Genomic DNA, 26,223 nt, shown 5'->3' with positions numbered 1-26,223 from the left:
ATATATGATGAGGCTTTACAAGTAGCTCACAAAAGAAGGGAAGCGAAAAGCAAGGGAGAAAGGGGAAGATATACCCAACTGAATGCAGAGTTCCAGAGAATAGCAAGGAGAGACAAGAAGGCCTTCTTAAATGAACAATGCAAAGAAATCGAGGAAAACAACAGAATGGGAAAGACTAGAGATCTCTTCAAGAAAATTGGAGATCTCAAGGGAACGTTTTGTGCAAAGACGGGCATGATAAAGGACAAAGAAGGCAGGGACCTAACAGAAGCAGATGAGATTAAGAAGAGGTGGCAAGAATACACAGAAGAACTATACAGGAAAGATCTGAATGTCCCTGATAGCCATGATAGTGCGGTCACTGAACTTGAGCCGGACATCCTAGAGAGTGAAGTCAAGTGGGCCTTAGGAAGCATTAGTAACAACAAAGCTAGCGGAGATGACAGTATTCCAGCCGAGCTATTTAAAATCCTAAAAGATGATGCTGTTAAAGTGCTGCATTCAATATGCCAACAAATCTGGAACACTCAACAGTGGCCACAAGACTGGAAAAGGTCAGTTTACATTCCAATTCCAAAGAAGGGCAATGCCATGGTCCATGGGGTCACGAAGAGTCGGACACGACTGAACGACTGAACAACAACAACAATTAGCCTATAACTCATAGGCTTTAGTCCTTTTTCACATGCTCCTGGAAATAAGCCCCATGGAAGTCAAGTGGGACTTAGTTCTGAGTAGAGATGCACAGGATTGCAATGTAAAGTATGTACCGTTCCTTTATTCCAGCATATGACACCTTGCTTTGTAGCACTGTATGTGTGGGCACAGTAGTACCCACTCCTAAGCATAGCAAGTTTTAGGATTGGGCTGTTAGTGATCAAAAAGAATGAGAATGTCCACAAGTATGTTATTGTAAATGCTGCTGATGAGAGCATTAATATTCTCTGGCACCAAAAGATGAATACTTTTTTGTGTGCTTTCAATTCTGTGAAATGGAGTGGCTGAAATTAGCTGCTGTTGCCAGTATTTCCTAAATAAGGTTTTTGGAGCTTGCTTCACCTGCTCCCATATTAGGATATTTTCCTCAGCCCCTTGAAAGAATGTCGTTTTCTTTATGGTTTTTTTTTTTTTTTTTTGGTCAAGGATTTTACAGTTAACATAAACTACAATAAAATGCAGAGTAACATGAACCACTCTGCAGTATTTCCATTGCTCACTGCTCGGACATTAGAGTGGTATAAAGCAACAAAAGAGGAACTGCTTTGAAAGGGGTTGATGGAGAAGTTGGACTCTCTCCACAAGCATAGAACTCACATCATTTTCCTTAATAGCCAAAGAAAGCACGTTCCAAGTTGGAGAATGGCTAAATGTATTTTGAATGCTTGAGTGAACTTTAAAAATGTGTGAAAATATGAATTATTATCATTGCTATTCTGATTATTATTATTATGTATCTTTGCTATAACGTGGATTAAAAAGCAATTACTTTTCATTTCCCCTCCCCCAATTCTGCTGAACACTCATACTTAAAATCAATGTGTTTTTTGGAGAGCAAACTCAAGCAGCCATGCGGTCATGGGAAACTGGAACAAATGACCACTTGCTCTGGAAAGCAGCACACTGTGAGGCTGAAATTGTTCTTGTTTACGTAGTGGCTTGACTCTCAGCGACAGGTTAAAAGGGAGGGAAACAAGAGCTGCCTGAAATATCATCTTGGGCCTGTAAACCCAGGAATGCTCCCTCAGCTGCCAGCAGTGCCCCCAGACGATCTCATACAGTTTGCCTTTCCTGAAACCTCAGTGTATTTTAGACATTTCTGACTGAACAAGTTTGCCTAAGGTGAGATGTATCAGACGGTGGCAGAGCCAACACACAAGACAGCCTAAGTTCTTTTTAAGCCCTAACCTCTGCATGGCTCTGAAGAGTTTGTTCCTGGTCCAAAGTTCTGTGCACACAGGCCTCTGGACAAGCTAAAGCATTTCCAATCCCTGCAGTATGGGAGCTCCCCTTGTGCAAGGCAGATTCAGAGCGGTCGCAAATGTGGTAAATGTTTCAAAGCAAAAGCACTTTCAGACGACATAGGATCTGCACACATGTATCGGCACTCCTACACATGCAAAGACCTTCCGGATTACAAAGTTTGTCTTTTTTTCTTTTTCTTTTGGTGATGCCAACTGGTTGCAGAAGCCTGATATGGCAGAGAGTGAGAAACTGGATAGATTCACTAGGCTAGTTTATGGTACATGGGACCAATTTTAAATCGAAACTGTTCTCATTACAAAAATATTGCTTACAAGCCAAAAAGTAAATGCCTTAAGAAATCCACGTTCTATTGAGACGGGGTGACTGGCCAGCACTGCTCTGTTAATGGGGCTGGTCCCATCCCCAATGTGTGTATGTTGCGGGTGGGACTAGCATCCTTGACAGGGCAACGCCAGCCAGTACACGCATGTGAACGAAGAGGTCTGTGGTGATGCTAATCCCCAGTCCCTGATAACTGTCCAGCAAAAGACTGGGAGGGCAACCCATCAATGGCTGTACTGTGTGGAGCACCAGATCCTCTCGTTGCACACTGAGTGGCCAGTACTGCATTGGTAATGAAGCTGGCCTCGTCCCAAAGGGTGAATGTGGCGAGGCACTCTGAGCATCATTAACAGGGCAGTGCTGGCTCCAGGTTTTTGAGGGCCCTTGGACAAGACACCCTCAAGGGGGCCCCTCCCTCTGTGAGTCTCCCTTCTCACCACCATGGTCACCAGCTGCTATGGCCCCTCTTCTTTTTTCTCATCATTGCTACCACTTGCTTGCATGACAGGCAGGAAGCCAGGGAGCAAGTAGGCAGCGGCATCTACTCCTCCTCCTTCTCACCACCACTATCGTCTGGGCCAGAGGAAGAAGCAAGTGAACAAGGAGAATGCAATGAGAATGAGGAGGAGGAGGAGGGGCTACTCCTGGTCTGGAGCTCTGCTTAGCACACCCAGCACACAGCTGAGCCAGATCAGCTGTGGGGGCAGCACCAGTGGGCTCTCCCAGGGCCCTGGCATTGGCTGCACCATGCTGGGAACTGGTGCTAGTCCTGTGCATCCTGCCAATTTCTGAGTTGCATGTGCTGGGAACTTGAGGGATACTCTTTTCTAAGGTCATCTCCAGACTGTGAAATTCTTTCTCTAAAGAAGCTCATCTCACCCCTTCACTGATGACTCTTTTCCACTGTGTGAGCCTTCTTGCTTAGATGGGCCTTTGGCCTTTAAGACCATTCATCTTATTTTCTTCTTACTGTTCATATTGTTAATGATGTATGTGTTTGTTTTAAACCTGAATGATTAGGGTGTTTATACACAGCATGGTTTTTGGGCTGCATACACCAGCCAAACTTGGTCTGCCTAAGGGCCAAAACAGACATTACTTGAAATGTGTGATGGTCAGCTTTTCTTTTCTTTTTTTTCATTTTTACTCTAGAGTAGGTGCAGGGCCACAATCCAGATTGGGAACCTAGTGTGGTGCCTTTTAAGATCTGGACCTCCCCGCTCCCCACCTCCATGCCTACTCTAGAGAAAAAATTGAAAAGACATAGCTGCTAGACACATTTAAGAGAGAAGGCAAAGGGTAAATCATAAATCATGCTTTTCATGGAGTCAAATGAGTTGTAACAACTTTCCTATTATGATCTACCACTAATTTTTCTTTACATCTGGTCCTTCCTTACAATGGGAACAAATTTATGTGGTATTATATCTTTCAGTCCTTATTTTACTTGAAAACCTGATGTGTCTTTGAAGGACATGGCACACAGAAAGCAAAAAGAAAGGGAACAATCTCTACAGAGCAACAACAGCAACAAAAGCTGTGTTTTTTTTATGAATCACAGAAAAATAGAGTTGGGGGGACTAGCAAGGCTATCTAGTCCATGAGGCAGAAACATTACACTTAATATATACCTAAACCTCTGTAGCTTTCTCTTTAAAAGTTTCCATTTATGGAAAATTAATATAGCTTCTTTTATTCATTTTACACATATCTATGTTTATACCTGCTCTTCCTTGAAGGAGCTGAGGGTATTGTGATAGGAGTTGTCCCATTTTATTTTCACAACAACCCTTTGAAGTAGGGCAGGCAGAGCAAGAAACTTGCCCAAGGTTACCTAGTAAATTTTCCTGGTACAAATCCAGGAATAACCTGATCCAAGAATACTGATGACCAGCTGGGTAGGCAGTTGACAGCCAATATCCTGGATTTGTGTTCTGTTTAAATTATGTATGCTCTTGAGCCACTCTTGAGTTGAAGGCACTCCCTGTGTGGCCTCATGCCGTGACTCATTTATTGCAGCACAGCGCCTCAAGTCTCATTCCAAGGTACTCCTTTTGGGGGTTTTTACAGCCCCCACCCTACAGGGACTGTAGGGAGGGACACATTGCAGGAGCTGCTGGGGCAAAATTAGGCTGGGGAAAAGGAAAGGTGAACTGACTTATAGGATTTGAAGAACTACAGGCAGGGATGCTAGCCTTTAGGTTTCTTCCTGACTATGGCTTTCTTGAGCGACTAGGTGTCTTTGAAAGTGACTGACATGCTGAATTTCTGCAAGGCAAGCATCAACCCTGGCAGTTCCTGTACTGATTAATGCTAGTCCAAATGCACTAGCCAGATCAGTGTGGGAGAAACAGCAAGCTTCATGGAAAACCAGGAGCTGTAGCTTCAAACACAAGCACTTCTCCTAGGAGCAGTAGTATATTGGCAAATTCAGAAGTGCAGGGTCCCTTTGTGACAGTCACAGCCACCCCCCCCTCACAGCCACACCCCCTTCTAAGATTGTACAACCTTGTAAGATATACAGCCTTCAACTGGGATCCAAGAACAGTGCAGCTGAGGGTAAGGCAGTGGTATTTCAATTACACTTCTGAGAAAAAATTCAGGAGCGTTAAAACCTTTTTCACTCACTCACTCACTCACTCACTCACACACAAACATTTTAGGTTTTCAAAATATGATACTCTATGGAAGCTTCACCCTCTCAAGTCAGCCCTCATGGACAGATCCCTTCTCATTTAAACAGCCCCCTTGCACGCTCCCTTAGCGCCCCAACATTCCCATTAGCCTTCCCTAAGCTCCTTCATTATATCTCCCCCTCCAACAGAAACATCCACACACCCAGCTGGATTGAACTACACACACACACACAGTGGTATAGTGGTGAATTTGGAAATGCAGGAGCTCATTGTGACAGTCTCCAAGGCAGGGGTGTAGTGGTGGGAGGTCTCACAGGGACGAAGACCCGGGACTTTTTTAAGAGCCAGGTCTTAGCCAGGTCCCTCCCACCCCCAACCTACCGCTGTGGGCCAGGCTCTTGCGGCTGTCTCCTCCCCTTCCCTGCCGCCAAGTGAGGGTGAAGCTTCCATAGAGCATCATATTTTGAAAACCTAAAGTGTTTGCGTTTGAGTGAGTGAAATGATTTTAACACCCCTGCATTTTTTTCTCAGACGTCTTATACCACTGCCTCACTCTCAGCTGCACTGTTTTTGGATCCCAGTTGAAGGCTGTATATCTTACAAGGTTGTGTAATCTTAGAAGGGGGTGTGGCTGCGAGGGGGTGTAGCTGCGACTGTCATGAAGGGACCCTGCACTTCTGAATTTGCCACTACACTACTACTCCAAGGGCAGTCCAAAAATTTCAGGCAGCTGTGTCGATCCATTTCAACAAACCAGTTCTAGAAGTTTTCATCTCCACCAGGAGCATGTCTTTGGTAAAGTGAATAGGTCTTAATTGCACATTCCAGACCAAGTCATCCCAAATACTTTGCATTCCAACATGGAACGATATATTGTTGCTTGGAAAATTCATTCCCCCCACAGCTACAGTGAGGATCACAGCTAAGCTCAGGAGGAACAGGTAATTCTGCAGGGGGTGGCAGATGACATCAGAGTCCCTGTTAAAGAAAATGTGCCGGGGCTGCATCCGTGCGAACCCTGCCTCTACTACACCACTGCCTAGGAGGTACTTCTTGCTTCACATCCAGTTTTGTGGCTTCCATTGCTGGAGAAAGGGAATTAGGCAAATTCAAGTATATCAATGGCTACTAGTCACCATGGCTATAAGCAGCCTCCCAGTTCAGAGGTGTTATGTCACTGAATAGCAGCTGCAGAGGCGCAGCAATGGGAAAGGGCTCTTACCTACATATTCTGCCCATGGGCTTCCCAAAGGCATCTAGTTGGCCACAGTGGAAAACAGGATGATAGACTAGATCAGCCTTTTCCAACCCAGTGCCCTCCAGATGTTTTGGACTACAACTCCCATCAGTCCCAGCAAAGATGACCAATGGTCAGGCATGATAGGAGTTGTAGTCTGAAGCATCTAGAGGATACCAGGCTGGGGAAGGCTGGACTAGATGGACCCTTTGGTCCAACCCGACAGGGCAAGAGTTACATTCTTATTAGAAGCTGACATCTTAAATGGAAGTTGATGGTGATCAGCTAGCTAAGATGCCAGTGGAAAGTAGTATTTTTATCATTGGTGGGAAAGGAACAGAAGATGTAACATTTAAAGCCCCAGCAGCCAATAATTCTGAGACAACAGATATGCAGAAATGCATTCCTGCATTTCACTTGTGTCTATTAGGCACTGCAGAAAGATTATCCTGTCTTGGGACACAGTACAGTAGTCACACTGGGCATTGGGAAAGGCAGACTGGGTCACAAAAAGAGTAGAACGTAATTTTGGAGCAACATCGGGTTTTTGGATTATAATCTGCGTATGTACATTCCTGACTGTTTTGTCTTTCAGGATTTTCATCCAAGTAAAAATATCGAAAAGGTGAACTGCTGCCACTTCTTGTGTTTCTTTGTTGGAACTGTTATCAGTATTATGTCTGCTAGTTACATTATGCCCTTGAACATTTGAAACTGAAAGCCATTTCAGATATTAAAGCTGGGAAGTTTTGAGGAATTGTATGTCTTACACAGGAACTTAGCACAGAAGGAATCCACCCAAAGGCTTTCTTAGGACAGGTTCAAGTTATTTTAATTTGTATGTTTTTTGTTACGATTCCTCACTTTCTTTTCCACATTCACATTCTCTTACGCTGCCTATGCTTTGTAGTTTTGAGTGAATCATTTCTTTGGAACTATAGTTGTCATATGCAAGATGGGGCTTCCTTGTGGTGGCAGTAGCTTATTTATGCATCAAGTACTTGTGGTGGCTCGTGCTTTGGGATGGATTTTCACACACACACACACACACACCTAGCGGATACCAGGCTGGGGAAGGCTGGACTAGATGGACCCTTTGGTCAAACCCAACGGGGCAATAGTTGCACACACACAATCTAGATGCATGGACAAGTAGAGTTTTTTCAGAATGCTTTTAATCTTTTCAAACACAGATGTGTCTTTCAAACATGTATCTCTAAAATATCTGGGGATAATGCATGCTGTGGTGAGCAGGATTGTAGCCATTGGTGTTACCACATGTATGCAAGCTCACATCTACTCAACCAACATGGAAATATTGGGATTTTTTTGCAGAAACATGGCACCCACACCGCAGATTATACACTGTACTTAGACAAAATGGGGAAATCAGATCACCAACAAAGATGAAGGTTAATTTTGAAATATTCAACTTGTATTGCTCTACAGATGTTTACAGAAAAAGTAGGCATTGATTAACATCCCATCCCACCCCTACCTCTGGACTGGCAGACTATTCCTAATAATAGTGATAAAGTGAGAGAAGACAGAGGTGGAGAGCTATGGTTCACCACATAAGGAGCTAGGAAAATGGTTAGGTAGTACTTGGAAGCCTAGGCCCAATGGGGGATCTCCAGTTTCAATGACAAGGGGTTGGCTGCATGAGGGGTATAATGGATAGAATCAGGAGAATGAAAGAGAAAGGCAGTCAGATCAGGTATATTTACCTGTTTCAGAGGAAAGGGAACACAAAGGACTTCATTTCCTGGGTGTTGGTCACAACCCTGCCCAGGGCAGAATACATTTCAAAAATATAATTTGGAATGGAGAGCAATAAAGCAATGCCTCTCTTTGGTGCCTGACTGACCCAAGGGGGGGAAAAAACATGACGAGATGCACACAAACTGAGGGAAGGAGGCAAGGGAGCGAAGCTGGGTAAGTATTGGATATGCTTCAGCTCTTAGCTTCGTTACAGGAAGGATAAACTATTGAGCTTAAAGCTGGCAATCCTTAACCATTACGCTGCTTACTGTCACACTGTAAGGCACAGGTTTCCTGTGGGCTTCTCCACGCACAGCTTTTATCCTGCAATTGCGATTGCTCAGTCACTGAAGTTTGCAGGTCCTTTACATGACGTTGTCAACCTCCAGCGCCTCTCTAGTGTTTCCAAGCATTTCTGCGGCTTAATTTGAAATGGAAATAATGAGCTAATGAGAAGAACCGCTTTCAATCAGTCTGAATTTGCATATGAAAAGAGGACGTGCAGCTATATAACAGATCTCTCAGATAAAGAGGTGGGGGAGGGAAGCTCATGTAGGGTCGATCTTCCCGCAAAGAATCTGCAAGCAGAAGCCCTGGTAAAATGACAGGACAAAAAGCCTCAGTGTGGAGAATCTCTTGAGACCTGAGTGACATAGAAAATGTCAGTAGGCCCAATATTGCAGACACATATTCAGTATGGAGGTCCATCAGATGGGCCAGGAAGCTATCCAAGCTGTAGTGTGATTGGATAGCAGCAGCACCAAAATGAACACTGTCTAAATGAAGTAGTGGGTGTTTCACGGCAGCAGGGGAGAGCTCTATCTGGGTATACAAGGCAGCAAAGTAACATGATCAAGAAGGAAAGCTCTGGTTCTGTAAACTTCAGGTTTTTTTTCCCAATTGTTTATTGTGAATTTTAATAAAAACAACAAAAAACCAAAAACATAACAAAACCAACAAAAGAACAAAATAAAAATAAAAATACAACACCATGTTATAAAATCCTCAGTTTCACATATTACAATATTTGAGAGAGAGAGAGAGAGAGAGAGAGAGAGAGAGAAAGAAGGAAGGAAGGAAGGAAGGAAGGAAGGAAGGAAATTAGGTTACACATAAACTTCAGTAAAAGCAGACCAAATATCCACATATAAGTCCATCTGCAAGTTACGCCTAGGAAACTTCACTTTGGCCCTTAGAGAAATGCAAATCATGGGGAATGGGTAGCATGACATGAAAACTCCAGGAAGATATCAGTCAACACAGCACAGCATTTGTGTGCATTTAGTTCTGTGGAAGATCTTCTCTAAGAAATTTCTCAAAAGGGAACTTGATTCAAGGGCAGTTATAGAGTACAAAGGAGACTATGACTTGGCATGTACCAAGGATAGGGTAAAACAAAGGATTCAGTAGCTTGGCTCTGGAGAATGAACAGGAGTCTTACAAAGGTGAGAGTTCTTGACTAAGCGTGAGCTGACTAATTGAGCATAACAAAAGCCAGACTTCCCTGGGACAAACAGGTAGAGGTTATCCACACACAAAAAAGACCTTGAGGGATAGCAAGGTGGTGCTTTAACCTACTGATTTACCTTGAGGTGAGGATGCTTCAGAATTTGAAGGTATTTCTTGCCAAGCCTTTAGACTGGCCAATTTGTACATGGGTTGCTCAACTAGAGTGGTGACTTCAAGGGTTGCTCAACTAGACTGGTGACCTTCCAAGGCATGTATCCTGAGTTCCCATTGTTTTCCTATTCAGATGAGGGCAATTTCTATTGATTGAGTTACAGTAGAGGGCATGTAGGTCATGAACTTCAGTTATAATAAGTAGGAAGTAAATAGCATAGTACCACTAGGATCCTTTTACTCCTAGCTGCCATGAGTCTTTTAGTCATGTAGCCTTTCCCAGAACAAAAGACCTAAATCAGACAAGGTGCTAGTCTGATGATGCCAACAAATTACACATGGAAAAGCCATCCTGGCTGAGCTTTTTAGTAATACTAGTCCTGCTTCTAATTCCCATGTGTTGATCAGGTCTTTTACACATAGTCTTTGCACATGCAACATGATATATGCATGCATTTTTGCAGGGTACAGATCGCACTTAAAGAGCCTATGAGCATACAGCCTGTACCCATGTAGGCTCCACACAGAAGACCTGATCAATGTGTAGAGATCAGGAGCATGGCCAGAGAGCAAACTTGCATTCCTCACTTCGTGCATCTCTGAATTTTTTAATTCTCTGCACACAGATACACAGCATTCATATCTCCCACTTTCGTACACAAAGAGTATCTCTAGTCTATGCACGTGCGCACGCGCACCCACACACACACACACACACACACACAAACTACAGTTATACTTTATGTACACCATCAAGTATATTTGTAGGAAGGGAAGCTGTAAAAAAACAAACCCCCAAACCCTGCATCTTAGTTGTTTTCCCCTTGTCTTCTTTTGTGACTTTCTTTAAAAAAAAATAAAATCCTGTTCTCCTTTTGTATCTACATCTGGAGAAAGAAGATCTTGCTGTGATAGGCACCAGTAGGCATCAGAACAGACTTGTGAGGACGGAGTTCATTGAATAAGCCTACCTGATAAAGTCACGGCAACTATGTCACTGGCAACCTTTAGACAACTCAAAGGTTTTCTTACCTCACTTACAGATGCTTATTATGACAACATTTGAGAATACTTGCTAAGTGTAGACAGTCATACAAAAGAACAGATTCAAGAGGAAGACTCAAATTTACATGGTTGGGCGTGTTCAAGATACTGAAAATATTAAATAGCAAATGCTTTGAAATCAGCTTTATCTCTGCTTTGTTAGGAATATACTGGCTGTTTTTTGCCATATTGAGAATATACCACCTCTGGCAAAGGAGGAGAGAGTGTGTGTGTGTGTGTGTGTGTGTGTCTGCGCGCGCACGCGCGCAAGCATGTGCACAGTGTGTAGGCCATCACCTCTTTTACATGTTTAATTGACAACAGAAAGGAGACAAAGCATTAAAGGTTATTATAATTATATTTACTTACATTTCTTTTCATTAGCTGCATTTTGTTAACTTCCTAAATTATGCAGTGTTGCTTTGACCTATATTTTTAAATGCCTGAAAGAATAATAAAAGAACTGAAAGGCAGTAATTTTGGTCTTAAAGTTTGAACTTTGAATGCTTGTATTTTTAGTACATAATCTAAAGGTGCTTATTGAAGGAAAAAAAACAGTTTTAGGTCAGCTAATAAGAATAATTTGGTGAAAAACAGCAGCCCTTTTGTGAGGTTTTAAAAATTGTTCATCTTTTTATGTCTAAGAACATTATTCCTTTTTAAATTGTTAATTATGCAATATCACCATCTGACCAAGAAATACTAATCTATTATTAACACTTAATATCAATGAAGTATTTTACACTCTTAATATCTTGTGAATTCATTCAGCGTAACAATGGAACTAACTGTAAAATAAAGAGATCTAATTACAATAAAATGATGTAACAACTTGTAGTCTGAAATGGAATCTAAGCTGCTTTCCATTCCAAATACCATCGGAATATTCTCTGTTGGATTCTTAAAACATATTTGGGATTCAAGAAGCACAAGACATGCTTAAATCCTTGGAAACTATGTATCAGAGTTGGTGGCTGATGGCTTTTCCAAATGGAAAAAAGTCCTACTGAGAAATTTGACAAACACGAAGCAACTGTTCTAAGGAATGTGGTTTACGATTTTCTGATTGAATGGCAGCAGTTGGATTAGGTGTTCGACTTCACAAGGAGTACAAACAAGTATATTGGAGTATCAGACAGTTCTGTTTCATCAGTAGTATACAAAAAGATTTGTTCAAGTGTCACTTTGTGGAATACAGTCCTAATACATCATCCCCAAAACAGCCAACAGTTCGGAGGAGTGCTACTGACTCTAAAGCAGCCATACTGACTTCTGTGGAACTACTTCTAGCATATGGCTGGGATTGTAACTCTTTATGTTTGAATCAACATCAGTGTACAAGAGCTACAGAGTTCCACAAATTATGTTGCTGAAATGGATGGCATATTGCATATTCAAGGGAAATTATTAATATTGGTTTTCTTCTGCAGAAAAGCTTTTCATAAAGATATTCTAAGATTCTTTAAGAAATCACATCATCTTAAGAGGGTCAGTGTCATACCAACAGGAATTTATCTTGTCCAAAGTTTGGGGTCAGCAGCAGATGCTGGTGAATTCCTATAGACTATGTGCCCAGCATGAAGGCATTTGTTTTATTTTATTTTAAAGTGGCAGAAATCTGCTCGCTACTTTGGCATTATCTGCAACAGCTGAGCAATCTTTCAGTGCCACAGGGAGATTGAAAACTTGGCTGAGATCTAGCATGGACAAGCTTGCCTTAATCACATTGCTCTTTTACATTTGCACAAGGACATCAACACTGACAGTGCTATAGTCAAGCCACCATTTGCTGAAAACAACTGTCAACATTTTCAAGTTTTTGGATCCATTTACAATGTGATCCATGTGGCAAAGCTTGTGTCACTGTGTTCATCAGTTGTAGTAAGTTTCCTTTACCAAACACAGCAATGTGCAAAATGTGCTGAAGGTACATTGGCTGCTACCTGGTTTTCCTGATTGATTGACAAAATGAATGAGTTGCATACATGGCAAAATGATCAAATTACCAAAACTGTTTGTTTCAGATACTTAGTTGGAATAATTTCATGTCTTCCAGCTGCTTTGTACCTAACCCAATCCTGTTTCTTGAAAACACGATTGATACACAATTCCCCTTGGTCTTCTTTGGCACACGTTGTAAGATTCTTGGGGGGGGGGGTTGCAGGGGGGAGAATAAACTAACTGCCCTTGTTGATCATGAGGACTTGCCACTTATTTTCCATTTGGGCGGATGCTTTCAATTACTCCTGATTCTATTGCAAACTCTCATCTCAAGACTGACACAGCCCGTCATGGATTGGCAACACCCTGTTCCATGAGTGAAAGGAAAAACAGGAAAATAGTGTGCACTTTTTTGCCGTTCCTTTGCTGTGCCCTTTACCATTGCCACCATGTGGAACCTTCGTTTTTCTGTCTGCTTCCACCAAACCAGCCTTAAAAACCTCTGGGTCTCAAGTATCTTTAGACAGAGTGGGGGCTGGCTATTAGATGTGGGGTGGGTAACCAAAAAAGAAAACAGAACACAAAGTCAGAAATAATGTTTACATTTCACTGAAGAAAATATCAATAGGAAAAAGTTTTAAAATCTGAATGGATATACATATGCATATCACAAAAAGTATGAGTGATAGAATAATAAAACAACCAAGGATAAATGCATTCAACTAATCTCACTAGACTAGCATCCCTACTTTATCCAAGTCCTTTATTAAAGTAATATCTTACTGTCATTGGTCCAGCTCTCTCAACCAGTTCCACCAGTTCCAATTCTTTTTTTTTCTCTAGGGCTATCTCTATGCCCCTTTCTCTCTCTGCCCTCGTCCCTTTTTGCCTTAGTCTTTTCTCTCTTCAAATTATTTTTGTTCTTCCCAACTCCAACCGATAGGAAGGTAGTTTCTTATTTATTTTTGCAAACTCCAGTTCCTATTTCCTGAATTAAGACATTTTTTCCTCTCTTCCTCTGACCCTTTGTTGAACTTTATAATCTCCTGGCTTTCTGAGCAAACTTCCTGAAGTCTACATTCCAATGAAACCTTTGACTTCTGAGCTATTAGCCTTTTGGCTGAAACTGACTAGCATGCCTGCCTGTGCATGCGCACACACGTGCACGCACACACACACAAGATTTAACCCTGCAATATCCTAAAGCCAAACTAAATACCGAAATGGAAGAGAGTTCCGTTTCTTCACACAGGCACAAAATGTTCTTCAGTGAACCACCATATACAATCCTAAAGTGGTCTGTGGTGTGCTTACCATGCTTTGCTCCATGAGGAAACACTGTATTGCTTTAACACACACACACACACACACACACACACACCACCACCACCACCACCACTGCACACATTAAAAATCAGCCCAGACATTAATCTTTAGCAGCAAGAAGATTAAAAGTGCTCTGGCACTTGAAGGAACACAGGTGTATTCCTCAGGCTACAACCTGTAATCAGCTTAATCAGTAAATTAATCAACTAAAGCTTTAGTCAATTAATTGGCTGGGGGCAATTTTAATAAGTGTTTATTTCTGAGCCTGTTTTGATTCTGGTGTTTTTACTGTAATACGGAAAGATGGCTTTTCCATCTAGCAATATATTTCATTTTTTTCTTAGTTGGTACGGCCAGGTTCAAAGTAGTATGAACCAAGAAAGATTCCATCCCAGAGTTACTTGCACCATTGCAACTGCCACCAATGATGGGAACACAACTGCAGGGCACCACACTGGGGAAAACTGCTATATACAGTCTAAGGCTGATTGCAGCCTTACTAAGAAGAAAGCCAACAACTTCTTACAAATGTCCTATTTTATCTAGCTACATAAGAAGGATATAATACAAATGAATTCTACCAATGTTCCAGGAGACTAGAAATGAACACTCAGAATTGGGTGGTGGTAAAATACTAGCTTTGAGGTGTCTGTTCCCCTAGATCCATTACAGACTAAACCCGAGGCCATTTAAGGTCTGATCAAATCCCAAAGGGGCCACAGTCCCTGCTGTGGAATTCCATAGAGTCACCCACACACACACACACACTGGCAACTTACCAGAGGGAAAGAATGGTACAGAAGACTCCAAAGAACACTGCAGCTGGAAGAGAGTCTAGCAAATCTCAGATCACTCACTAGTTGCAAGAAAGGAGTTGCTGAAGAAACAAACTCAGATCAGTAGCCAGTGAACACTTCACCCCTTCCTTAGAGTGAGGACAGGAGTTGCATAATTATTCAACTAGGAGAAGTTGGTAGGGAGAGGCCCCATCTAGGCTCTCACAGGTGATAGGCCCTGTTGCTAGTGGCAACTTGAAATATGCTGTGGAAGTTTTCCAACAACTCAGGGCATCTCTACAGGAGCCTAAAATCCTGCATTGAAAATGGGGCTTTCTGCTTCTGTTTTAAATGCAGGATCACAACTCCCTTTTTCATGTGTTTTCTTTCCCCCCTCCTTCCCATATCTGAGTCGTCCATTATCTTTCATTGATCTCACTCCTCTTCTTGCCACTTTAACTCTTTTGATGGAGGGAACTGAAGCGGAACACAGCTGGGTAATTTGATAGCTCATTATCTGTGATCTATTTAAAAACGGAACAAAGGGCATTTAGTACAGGAGCTGCCCTGGAGAGTCATGGCATCATGTAAAGATCCTGCAAACTTCTGTGAAGGAGCAATCTCAATTGCAAGATAAAAGCCCAGTGTGAAGGAGCCCTCAGTGATGACTCAGAAGATGTCCAACTACTTTCTATCTCTAGAGAGACTCTAGCGAAGCAGGTCATGGAATGGCCCCAGATATGGCTGGATTAGAGTAACTGGTGGAGAGGCAGGACCAGAAGCATCTCAAAGCCTTTAGATAGCATTGGAAAGCACAAAAGAAAGCCACAACAAAGGTGATACTTCTGTGAGCTGCCCTACTTGTAGAGGATGAAGAGAGTGCTGTGACAATCACAACACTTGCCATATGGAGTCTATGTTAATGCTTATATATGATAGTTGTGTTAAATAAACCCAGGTAAGTTAGGGTAGTGAGTGAGTGAAAGGTGTGTGTATGTGGAGACTGAGAGCATCTTTACACCAGCCTAAAATCCCACATTTAAAATGGGGCTTTCTGCTTCTGTTTTAAATGCAGGATCACAACAGACTCCTTTTATATGTGCTGCCTTTCCCCCTCTTTTCCCCTTTATCTGAGTCTTTGATATGTTTCATTATACAGCCGCTTGATGGTGCTGTGGTCTAGCGCCTCTTATTGTGGGTTTTCCTCTTTTCTTGAGGGAACTCAAGCGCTGTAATTCGATAACTTATTATCTCTGATCTTTTAAAAAACGGAATAAAGGTCGTTTAGTACGGGAGATGCCCTGGAGGTTAATGACACCAGCTAAAGGACCTGCAAACCTCCATGAGTAACCAATCTCAATAGCAGGATAAAAGGTCCTTGTGAAGAAGCCCTGAGTTTATAAAATGAAGGAGCAGACAGTTAATTGGTTAGATAAGGCCTTAGAGTTTGATTAAGCTACATCTAGAGAGTGGTGTTGTGGGAAGAGGATTTAGAAGCGGTAGAGTAGGCAGGATAAGACTGAGAACTGAGTGATTAATGATGCTGCTGCTGTGCTGTTCAGTCGTTCAGTCGTGTCCGACTCTTCGTGACCCCATGGACCATAGCACGCCAGGCCTTCCTGTCCTGCGCACTCTCCCGGAGCGTGCTCAAGTTCATATTCATTGCATCGGTGATGCTATCTAGCCATCTCATCCTCTGCCGTCCCCTTCTCCTTTTGCCTTCAGTCTTTCCCAGCATCAGGGTCCTTTTCCAGAGAGTTTTCTCTTCGCATTAGGTGGCCAAAATATTTGAGCTTCAGCTTCAGTATCTGTCCTTCCAATGAGCACTCAGGGTTGATTTCCTTTAGGATTGACTGATTGGACCTCCTTGCAGTCCAGGGGACTCGTAAGAGTCTTCTCCAGCACCACAGTTCGAAAGCATCAATTCTTCGACGCTCAGCCTTCCTTATAGTCCAGCTCTCACAGCCATACATTACTAGGGGGAAAACCATAGCTTTGATTAGACGGATCTTTGTTGGCAAGGTGATGTCTCTGCTTCTTACTATGATGTCTAGGTTTGCCATAGCTTTCCTCCCAAGGAGCAAGCGTCTTTTAATTTCATGGCTACAGTCACCGTCTGCTGTGATCTTGGAGCCCAAGAAAGTAAAATCTGTCACTGCTTCCATTTCTTCCCCTTCTATATGCCAGGAAGTGATAGGGCCAGATGCCATGATCTTCGTTTTTGTAATGTTGAGTTTCAAACCAGCTTTTGCACTCTCCTCTTTCACCCTCAACAAGAGGCTCTTGAGATCCTCTTTGCTTTCTGCCATTAGGGTGGTATCGTCTGCATATCGGAGGTTGTTGATAATTCTCCCAGCAATCTTAATTCCGACCTCTGATTCATCCAACCCGGCGTTTCTCATGATGTACTCTGCATATAAGTTAAATAAGCAGGGTGACAATATGCAGCCTTGTCGTACTACTTTCCCAATTTTGAACCACTCGGTTGTTCCATGTCTGGTTCTTACTGTTGCTTCTTGACCCTCGTACAGGTTTCTCAGGAGACAGGTAAGGTGGTCTGTTACTCCCATCACTTTAAGAATTTGCCACAGTTTGTTGTGATCCACACAATCAAAGGCTTTAGCGTAGTCAATGAAGCAGAAATAGACGTTTTTCTGGAATTCTCTCACTTTCTCCATGATGCACGAATGTTGGCGATTTGATCTCTAGTTCCTCTGCCTCTTCGAAACCCAGCTTGTACTTCCGGTAGTTCTCGGTTCGCATACTGCTGAAGCCTAGCTTGTAGGATTTTGAGCATCACCTTGCTGGCATGTGAAATGAGCGCAACTGTGCGGTAGTTTGAACACTCTTTGGCGTTGCCCTTCTTTGGAATTGGAATGTAAACTGACCTTTTCCAGTCTTGCGGCCATTGTTGAGTGTTCCAAATTTGTTGGCATATTGAATGCAGCACTTTAACATCATCATCTTTTAGGATTTTAAATAGCTCAGCTGGAATACTATCATCTCCGCTAGCTTTGTTGTTACTAATGCTTCCTAAGGCCCACTTGACTTCACTCTCGAGGATGTCCGGCTCAAGTTCAGTGACCGCACTATCATGGCTATCAAGGACATTACTATCATGACTATCAAGGACATTAAGATCTTTCCTGTATAGTTCTTCTGTGTATTCTTTCCACCTCTTCTTAATCTCATCTGCTTCTGTGAGGTCCCTGCCTTCTTTGTCCTTTATCATGCCCGTCTTTGCACAAAACATTCCCTTGAGATCTCCAATTTTCTTGAAGAGATCTCTAGTCTTTCCCATTCTGTTGTTTTCCTCGATTTCTTTGCATTGTTCATTTAAGAAGGCCTTCTTGTCTCTCCTTGCTATTCTCTGGAACTCTGCATTCAGTTGGATATATCTTCCCCTTTCTCCCTTGCTTTTTGCTTCCCTTGTTTCCTCAGCTACTTGTAAATCCTCATCAGACAGCCACTTGGCTTTCTTGCATTTCTTTTTCTTTGGGATGGATTGAGTTGCTGCCTCCTGAACAATGTTACGGACCTCCGTCCATAGTTCCTCAGGCACTCTGCCTATCAGGTCTAATCCCTGAAATCTATTCCTCACCTCCACTGTATATTCGTAAGGGATATGATTTAGGTCATACCTGAATGGTTTAGTGGTTTTCCCTACATTCTTCAATTTAAGCCGAAATTTTGCAAGAACCAGCTCATGATCTGAGCCACAGTCAGCTCCAGGTCTTGTTTTTACTGACTGTATAGAGCTTCTCCATCTTTGGCTGCAAAGGACATAATCAATCTGATTTCGATATTGACCATCTGGTGACTTCCATGTGCAGAGTCGTCTCTTGTGCTGTTGGAAAAGAGTGTTTGCTATGATCAGCGTGTTCTCTTGGCAAAACTCTATTAGCTTTTGTCCTGCTTCATTTTGTACACCAAGGCCATGCCTGCCTGTTATCCCGGTGATTTCTTGACTTCCTACTTTAGCATTCCAGTCCCCTATGATGAAGAGGACATCTTTTTTTGGTATTAGTTCTGGAAGGTGTTGGAGGTCCTCATAGAACCGATCAACTGCAGCTTCTTCGGCATCAGTGGTTGGGGCATAGACTTGAATTACTGTGATGTTGAATGGTTTGCCTTGGATTCGTACTGAGATCATTCTATCATTTTTAAGATTGTACCCCAGTACTGCTTTTCCCACCCTTTTGTTGACTATGAGTGCTACTCCATTTCTTCTAAGGGATTCTTGGCCACAATAGTAGATATGATGGTCACCTGAATTAAATTTGCCCATGCCTGTCCATTTTAGTTCGCTGATTCCCAAGATGTCGATGTTCAATCTTGTCATCTCATGTTTGACCACCTCCGGCTTACCTTGATTCATTGATCTGACATTCCAGGTTCCTAAACAATATTGTTCTTTACAGCATCGGATTTTCTTTTCACCACCAGACCCATCCACAGCTGAGTGTCCTTTCGGCTTTGGCCCAGCCGCTTCACTCTTTCTGGCACTACTGGGAAATACCCTCTGCTCTTCCCCAGTAGTATATTGGACACCTTCTGACCTGAGGGGCTCATCTTCCGGCGTCATATCTTTTAGCCTTGTGATACGTTCCATGGGGTTTTCTTGGCAAGAATACTGGAGTGGGTTGCCATTTCCTTCTCCAGTGGACCACATTTTGTCAGAACTCTCTGCCATGACCTGTCCGTCTTGAGTGGCCCTGCACGGCATAGCTTACGGCTTCACTGAGTTACGCAAGCCCCTTCGCCACAACAAGGCAGTGATCCATGAAGGGGAGTGATTAATGATAAGATACAACATTTCTTGTATTAAATAAACGTTTTTAAATTATAAAATCCCATGCCTTGTTCATCTTTCTGCGCTACCAATAGTGTTCACATGTCCTGGGTACTTCTTCTGGTTGGGTAATGGGAACCATTTAAAAATATTAGCTGTCTTTGTGGGACAGTGAGGACAAGCAGCAACCACTGCTGGCATTCTAGACAAGCCCAGGTAACATCAAAAGGTATAGAGAGGTGTAGCTGCCACTGTCATGGTCTGAGTATCAGGCAGAGGGATTCAAGGTTGAGAGCAGGAGCAGAGCAGAGCGGCAGATTGCCCTAAGTCAAGGTGAGAGACTCGGAAAAGCTCCTGGTGTACGGGGCCCTTGCAAGATTTGTAGACTCTCATATGTAGAGACTTGTTGCAGCATGAACTGCTTGTTCCCAGCTGAAGGTTTAAGTAAGTACTGTGCCGAAAATTTCTCCCACATTTTTTTCAACCATTCTCATTCAATTTGATAGAAGAGAAATTGCTTTCGAAAAGAAATTCAGTGGTGAAGAAATTTAAGAGAAATAAATTCTCACAGGTTGGGTTTGGGTTTCTTGAGCTTACCTTACTTTGGAGGTGGCAGAGGAGTGAGCACAAGTGTCCTGTTTTTCAATGTGCAATCATCTCTCTGGCTGCCTATAGCTTCCTCAGTTTCCTATACTTCAATTAAAGCCCATTTTAAGGCACCATGAGGTAATTCCTCCATGGGGCTTTTTCAGATCAGGATGTGCAGGCAGTCTGAGAGGCTAGCTGTGATTAGGTAAGCTGAAAAACACCATGAAAATACATTATAAAACATCCTGAATGAGGCAGAGCAATGGAAGCCTCTTTCATGGGGGGAGAAAACTTTCAGGGAATTGGGACAGATTTTGGTAGAGCACAAACTCCACCTCATCCGTGGAACTAGGCACAGCACTGCTCCCCCCTCCCCATTGTGGTGGATGCATATTGGGGGCCAGCCTGCCAAGACAGTTAATGCTGTTGCAGCATGAAAACCCCCAAACCACTTACCAAAAAAGAAAGAAGCTGTGCTACACGCCCTGCCAATGGGGAGCCCTAGCTGGGAGAAACTGTGGAGAATTTCTCCTCCCCCTGGAGAAATTCATTGAAATTGTCTCCCAAATTTCTCTGCCACAAGTAAAGTAGAGAATTTCAAGAGGCCATTTACACACAGCTCTAGTTTAAATGCCATCATCAAGCTTCCCAGCCTGGCCTAAGGAAGACTGGCAAAACTGGGGATATGATGTACAGGGAATATCATCTTCCTTAAAGCAGCAGATTCTAAGTGAGCAAATGGACTCTTCTCTGGTTTCTTCTTTCTCAGAGCTACTTCCAACTGGCCCACTGGCAGCAATATTATGGGAAGCTGAAGGGCAAGGGAGCTAGCAGAAGGAGCTTTCAGTGGCAGCCTATTGGCTGTAGAAATGGGGGCTGGTTCCCTGTCTCTGTAGTCAAGACCTACATCTGGAGCAATGAGCAGGTCCGAGAAATGACACCGGCAATGCCCTCCTCCCTAGGATTTAAAGTTTGTGGTTGCCCTTCACTGTATGAAGTCAACTTGTAGGTGTGAAGCACCAGATCAAACTCCAACTCAGGCCTGGTGCCGACAACACCTAGGGAGGAGGATTTTTGGGCAGTTGACTATGGCTTTCCCCATCTTTCAGTAACCAGGCTACAAGGTCTGTCAGCTCCCACCATGCATGAAACAAAGCAGTTATCCCTGATTGCATTCCCTCCATGCTAACATCCCATTTTTGGTCGTGTGAGTAAGCCATAGGTCATCACCTGAGTCTCTCTCTCATCACAATCTACTCTTTGTAATATATAGATAATGCATAAGTTAATTGGTGAGCAAGATGAAACAGTTTTGTGAACAGCCACTGTTCATGGGACAATTGTCACAGTCCGTACTTTCTGCATTTCATTTCTCTCCCACCTCATGGTTTACAATCCCCTGCCCCTGCCCCACCCCACCATATAAATATTCCTGTAACTTAGCATATCACTTCAGGCATCTGATAGTGACCTGGTTCACATGATCATGGCATAGTTAACGAGACATGGTGGCTTGTTAACCCTGCTGGGTGTGCTGGTCGCATTTTCCTACTTGTCCTTGCTGGCAGGGCTTGTTGTGTCACCCTAATACAGGCAGCATGGCTTGTTTGAGGGGAGGGCAATGACCCCCAAATAACCCATGGGCAGCCCATGTTGGGTTGACAGTTGCCCCCCCCCCCCCACAAGACATGCCACCTGGGTTCAGACCACATGCTGTGACAGCAAGGATAATTAGTGAAATCCACCTGGCATGTGTGGTGGGGGAAATAAGCCACTGTGGCTTATTTCCTTTGCTACGGTCACGCAATCCAGCCCAAAGTGGACTCAAATCCACGAAAGCTTAAATGCCACAAGAAATGTGTTTGTTTTTAACATGCCTTAAGTCCCTTTGTTATTTTAAAGGCATGCATGGTGCAGCCTGGAAAATATTTTATCCTCTCAGGGCACAATCCTGTGCATGTTTAGGCAGAAAAAAGTCCTACAGTTCATAGCATTCCCCAGCCAGGAAGTTGTAGGACCTTTTTCTGTCTAAACATGCACAGGATTGTGCCCTTAGAGTACAATGCTATACCCACTTACCTGGGAGTAAACCACAGTAAACTCAGTGGTACCTACTTCTACATGGACATGTCTAGGATTGCACTTTTAGGTCACAATCCTATACATACTTACTTGGGAGTAAATTCCCATTGAACTCAATGGGATTTACTTCTGAGCAGATACATATAAGATTGCACTGCTAACCATGATTTCTAAAGAGCACCATCACTAATCCAGCTCCAATTCCACCCCATTTTTTCTCTTTGGTCACATGCTAGCACTTTTCTGAGATCTCTTGGTAAACACTATAGAATTCTTAGTACTTAGCTGTAGCTAAAGTGAAAGACAGAAAAAAAAACCCAAATGTGGAGCGCACATCTGGCCCTGTGAGTTTCCTTTCCCATGAGAGGTTTGTGTTCCCTGTAAGACCGAATGGTGCCTTACAGTTAATTTGTTTAGTGGCCAGGGGCAACAAATAATACTTGCCCAATGCCAAGTTACTCAGCTGTATAATCAGGAAAGCCTTTGCTTCTTTAAAGCTGAACGATTCACGGCCATTGTTTTTCGTTTTGCCAGAGATTATAAGGAAATGTATATGTAGCCTAGGCTTGAGTAGGTATTTGCTCTCAAATACCTCATTACATTCCTCACAATGTAATGAGTTTCTAATTGTTTCCAAAGTTTACGGGCTGATGAAATGGTTAATCTATGTGATGACAAAAAGGAAGCAGGAAAATAACGTGACACACTTGAATGAACTGTAAGGAAATAAAGTGCACAACATGTGATAATGCCATGACTTCGTGTTGCTGCACATTTCTGGGCTGAAAAGATATAGCTTGATGGGTAATTTGTCATGCTGTGCAATAGAGAACAACAGTAAAGAGACTTTAGACAGAAGAAAATTACACAAATAGTAGGGTGGAAAGGTATAATTGAAGATGGCAAAAGATTGAAAGAAAGACATTTAAAATTACTGTACTGACCTGCTAAATGCACTTGGGCGTGGAATCCTGACCCCACGAGAAGAGGCATTAAATGACTGCAGGCTGTGACACTACTACGGGATAATGCCAATCTAGCAAAACGCTTAGAAAGGAGGGAGGGGGGGAGGGACCTACTGAAGTTACAGGAAAGATCCTGGTGCTTATTCACAAGGAATACAATCTACTCAAATGGGACAATACGTGATAAAAGAGAGAAACAGAATCTCATTTGAGAATTTCATTTGATCCTCTGTTTCTTTTTCAGCCCTCTAATGATCATTTATCCTAAATTGTGCAAAAATGCTCTAAAACCAGGCTTGTCATTCTCATTCCCATTTTACAAATGGGGAAACTTGAGCAGGGCTGGTGTCAGGTTTCCATGGGCTCTCCCTCCTTCCTGTACACGGAAATACCACCACTGCCTTCTTCATCAACATGGCTTCTTCTTCTTCTTCTTCTTCTTCTTCTTCTTCTTCTTCTTCATCTTCTCCTCCTCCTCCTCCTTCTCCTCCTCCCTTCTTCTTCTTCTTCCTTCCCTTCCCAGCCCGAACTGGTGCTGAGGACCAAACTACACATGCCCTCAAATTAGAATTTGCATTTAACATACAATGTTTTTAAAATGCAAATGGCATCAGCTGGGGTAATAATTATTAGATCACAGCAGGTGTGGAGGAGAAACTTCAACCCTTTCCTCCTCTGAAGTCACTATTTGCATTGGGAGGACACCCCCCCCCCCAGTCAATGGGGGATTTCCTCCCAATGCAAATGGTAGCTTCAAACAAACAGTTTTCCTCAGGACTCAGCAGTGCCTTTTTCAAACTTTTTGATAAAAACAAATCTTTTCCCTGACTCTGACCAAAACCTGCCTGCATCTTGCCTCTTTAACATTAGAGAGCCCTAGCTTCCTCTGAGAACTTCAGAGGCATGCCACGTATGGGGATCAAAGAAGGTGCTTGCCATTGCAGACTCTAGAAATTTGCCATGGATACTCCATCTTCAATTAGGGTGGTAAAAATGGTTTTTTGGGGGTAGGGTTACTGAGGCTGAGCAAGTATAATTCAGTATATCCTACTATGCTTGATTTAGATCAGGGGTGGGTCATTTTTGGCTTTCCAGATGTTTTGACCTACAACTTCCATTATCCCTAGCCAGCATAGCTAATGATGAGGGACAATGGGAGTTGTAGGCCAAAACATCTGGACAGCCACAAGTTGCCCACTACTGATTTAGGTGCTGAAGACCTGGATGGGCAATTAAATTAAATAATACTACATAGCAGTATTGGACTGAAAAGCTGGTTCCATTCCTAGAGGGAGTGTCTCATTGGGTGCTTCCAGATGAGGCTTTTAGCACACTGTTGCCCTGCTTCATTAATGGGGTTCTATGGGAGGTCCAGACAATGTCTTCCACTCATAATCCTCCCATGTTTTCTGACTGCTTCTTCCATCTTCTTCCTTACCACAGAAAATCCGTTAAAGAGAAAAAGACAGAATAGCTGCTGTATGCCTTCTAATTGGTAGTGCTAAAAGCCCTCCATCTAGAAGCATCCACTGAATAAACTGTGTGTGCTACAGTCTTAAGTGTCTCCCACGGAAAGTCATCAGATGTCAAAGCGCTTAACTTTGGCTAGATCATGCCTATCATTTATTTGTAAGCAAATAAAAGCAAACACACTTTTGTGGAAGGAAATAAAATTCAACATTCAAGTATTTTCCTACACCCACATCATACGGTCTAAACCCCTCTAAGCAGAACATCCCTGAGGACACAACAATTCAGGTGAGCATGGGAAGTTTTTAAAAAAGGCCACCATATTCATGAAAGTCACTACTCTCAGTATGGTTATACTAAATCACAGGGACAGCTTCAAAGGTAGGCATAGTTGGGTATCTACTGAAAGCCCACACCCCAGGAGGGGCCCACTGACAAGAGCCCCATGGAGTTGCTGCTCCACTTCACTACTGCATCCTGCTTGTTTTGCTGCCTCTTACTCTGGTCCAGACAACAGTGGTGGCGAGGAGGAGCCTTAGATGCCACTATCTACTTGCTCACTGGCTCTCTGCCTGTCAAGCAAGCAAGTGGTAGCAATAACGAGAAAGAGGGTGAGGAACAATAGCAGCTGGTGACAATGATGGTGAGAAGGGAGACTTACTGACTGGGTTCACACAATCACTCAAGAGTGTCCTCAGTATGGGTGCAGATACATGGAGGAGGTAGTGTCCAACTTAGTGCCAGCTTCAGGTTTTTGAGGGCCCTTGGGCAAGACACCTCAAGGGGCCCGCTCCTCCAGTGGGAAAGTTCACTCGATCACAGGCGGAAAATAAGCCACAGTTGCTTATTTCCCCTCAATGATCATGCAAACCTGCCCACTGAAGGAGAGGGCCCTTTGAGGGTGTCTTGCCCAAGGGTTCTCAAAAACCTGAAGCCAGAACTGCTAGGTTAGACACTACATCCTCCATGTATCTGCATCCATACTAAGGACACTCTGAGATTGTTCACACATCATGACAGGCCAACCTAAATAATAACCCTAAAACAAGCCATGCGTTATTTGAGGGTTGTCTAAGCTTCAAACGACCCCTGGTGCCTGGGTTTCCATGACACAACAAGCCATGGCAAGCTAGGCACCCATGGGTACCATGCAAAAATGGCAACTGTGGGCACCTGGCACAATGTGACAGCCCCATGAGTAACGTAAGCCATAGTGGGCTGTCATATTGTGTGAACCACATCTCTGTATGGAGAAGTTTAGAACTTTCTGAACTGGGCCTCAAGTTTTGGTGGGGGGGCCAAACTAGATGTGATGTTAATTTGTGATATAAACCATGGCTGCAGAGAAGCCAGAGTGGCCCCAGGACCGTGGGGCAGAGGTGGATGGGAAGGGGAACTTCAATTCTTTCTCTCCCTGCCACAGTCCTGATAAAAATTGTCTTTCTGAAGCTGTTGTTTCTTTGTAAGCGAAGTTTCTATTGATGCTAAGGGAGACTTCCCCTGAAATGCAAATAGCAGTTTCAGAGAGGCAATTTTTGTCAGGACTGTGGCAGGGAGAGAAAATTATTTCCCCAGCCGCATGGCCACAAGTCTGCTTGAGCTTCTCGGTGGCTGCTATTTACATAACAACACCCCCACCCCCATGTATGTTAACTGCATTCATGTAACGATTGCCATGTCT

At 43.2% G+C, this 26,223-nt stretch overlaps 1 long non-coding RNA gene across 3 annotated transcripts in view; it reads right to left on the bottom strand.

Annotated features, from left to right (window-relative positions):
* The window catches only part of LOC146352272 (uncharacterized), a 93,252-nt gene that overhangs the window by 28,171 nt on the left and 38,858 nt on the right, over nucleotides 1-26,223 (bottom strand). Inside the window, exon 1 of one of the 3 annotated variants that reach the window (XR_014787652.1) lies at nucleotides 23,052-23,118. The exons of the other annotated variants lie outside the window; for them this stretch is intronic. This is a non-coding gene — a long non-coding RNA (uncharacterized LOC146352272). Of the gene's footprint in view, nucleotides 1-23,051; nucleotides 23,119-26,223 lie in introns of those variants that run through there. 3 annotated transcript variants of the gene reach the window in all.

Source organism: Heloderma suspectum, chromosome 2, assembly GCF_057233095.1.
Source record: "Heloderma suspectum isolate Gila_16-S chromosome 2, 16-S_ref, whole genome shotgun sequence".
Taxonomy (NCBI): domain Eukaryota; kingdom Metazoa; phylum Chordata; class Lepidosauria; order Squamata; family Helodermatidae; genus Heloderma; species Heloderma suspectum.
The sequence above is the reverse complement of the archived record's forward strand: the minus strand, read 5'-3'. Positions and strand labels throughout refer to the sequence as shown.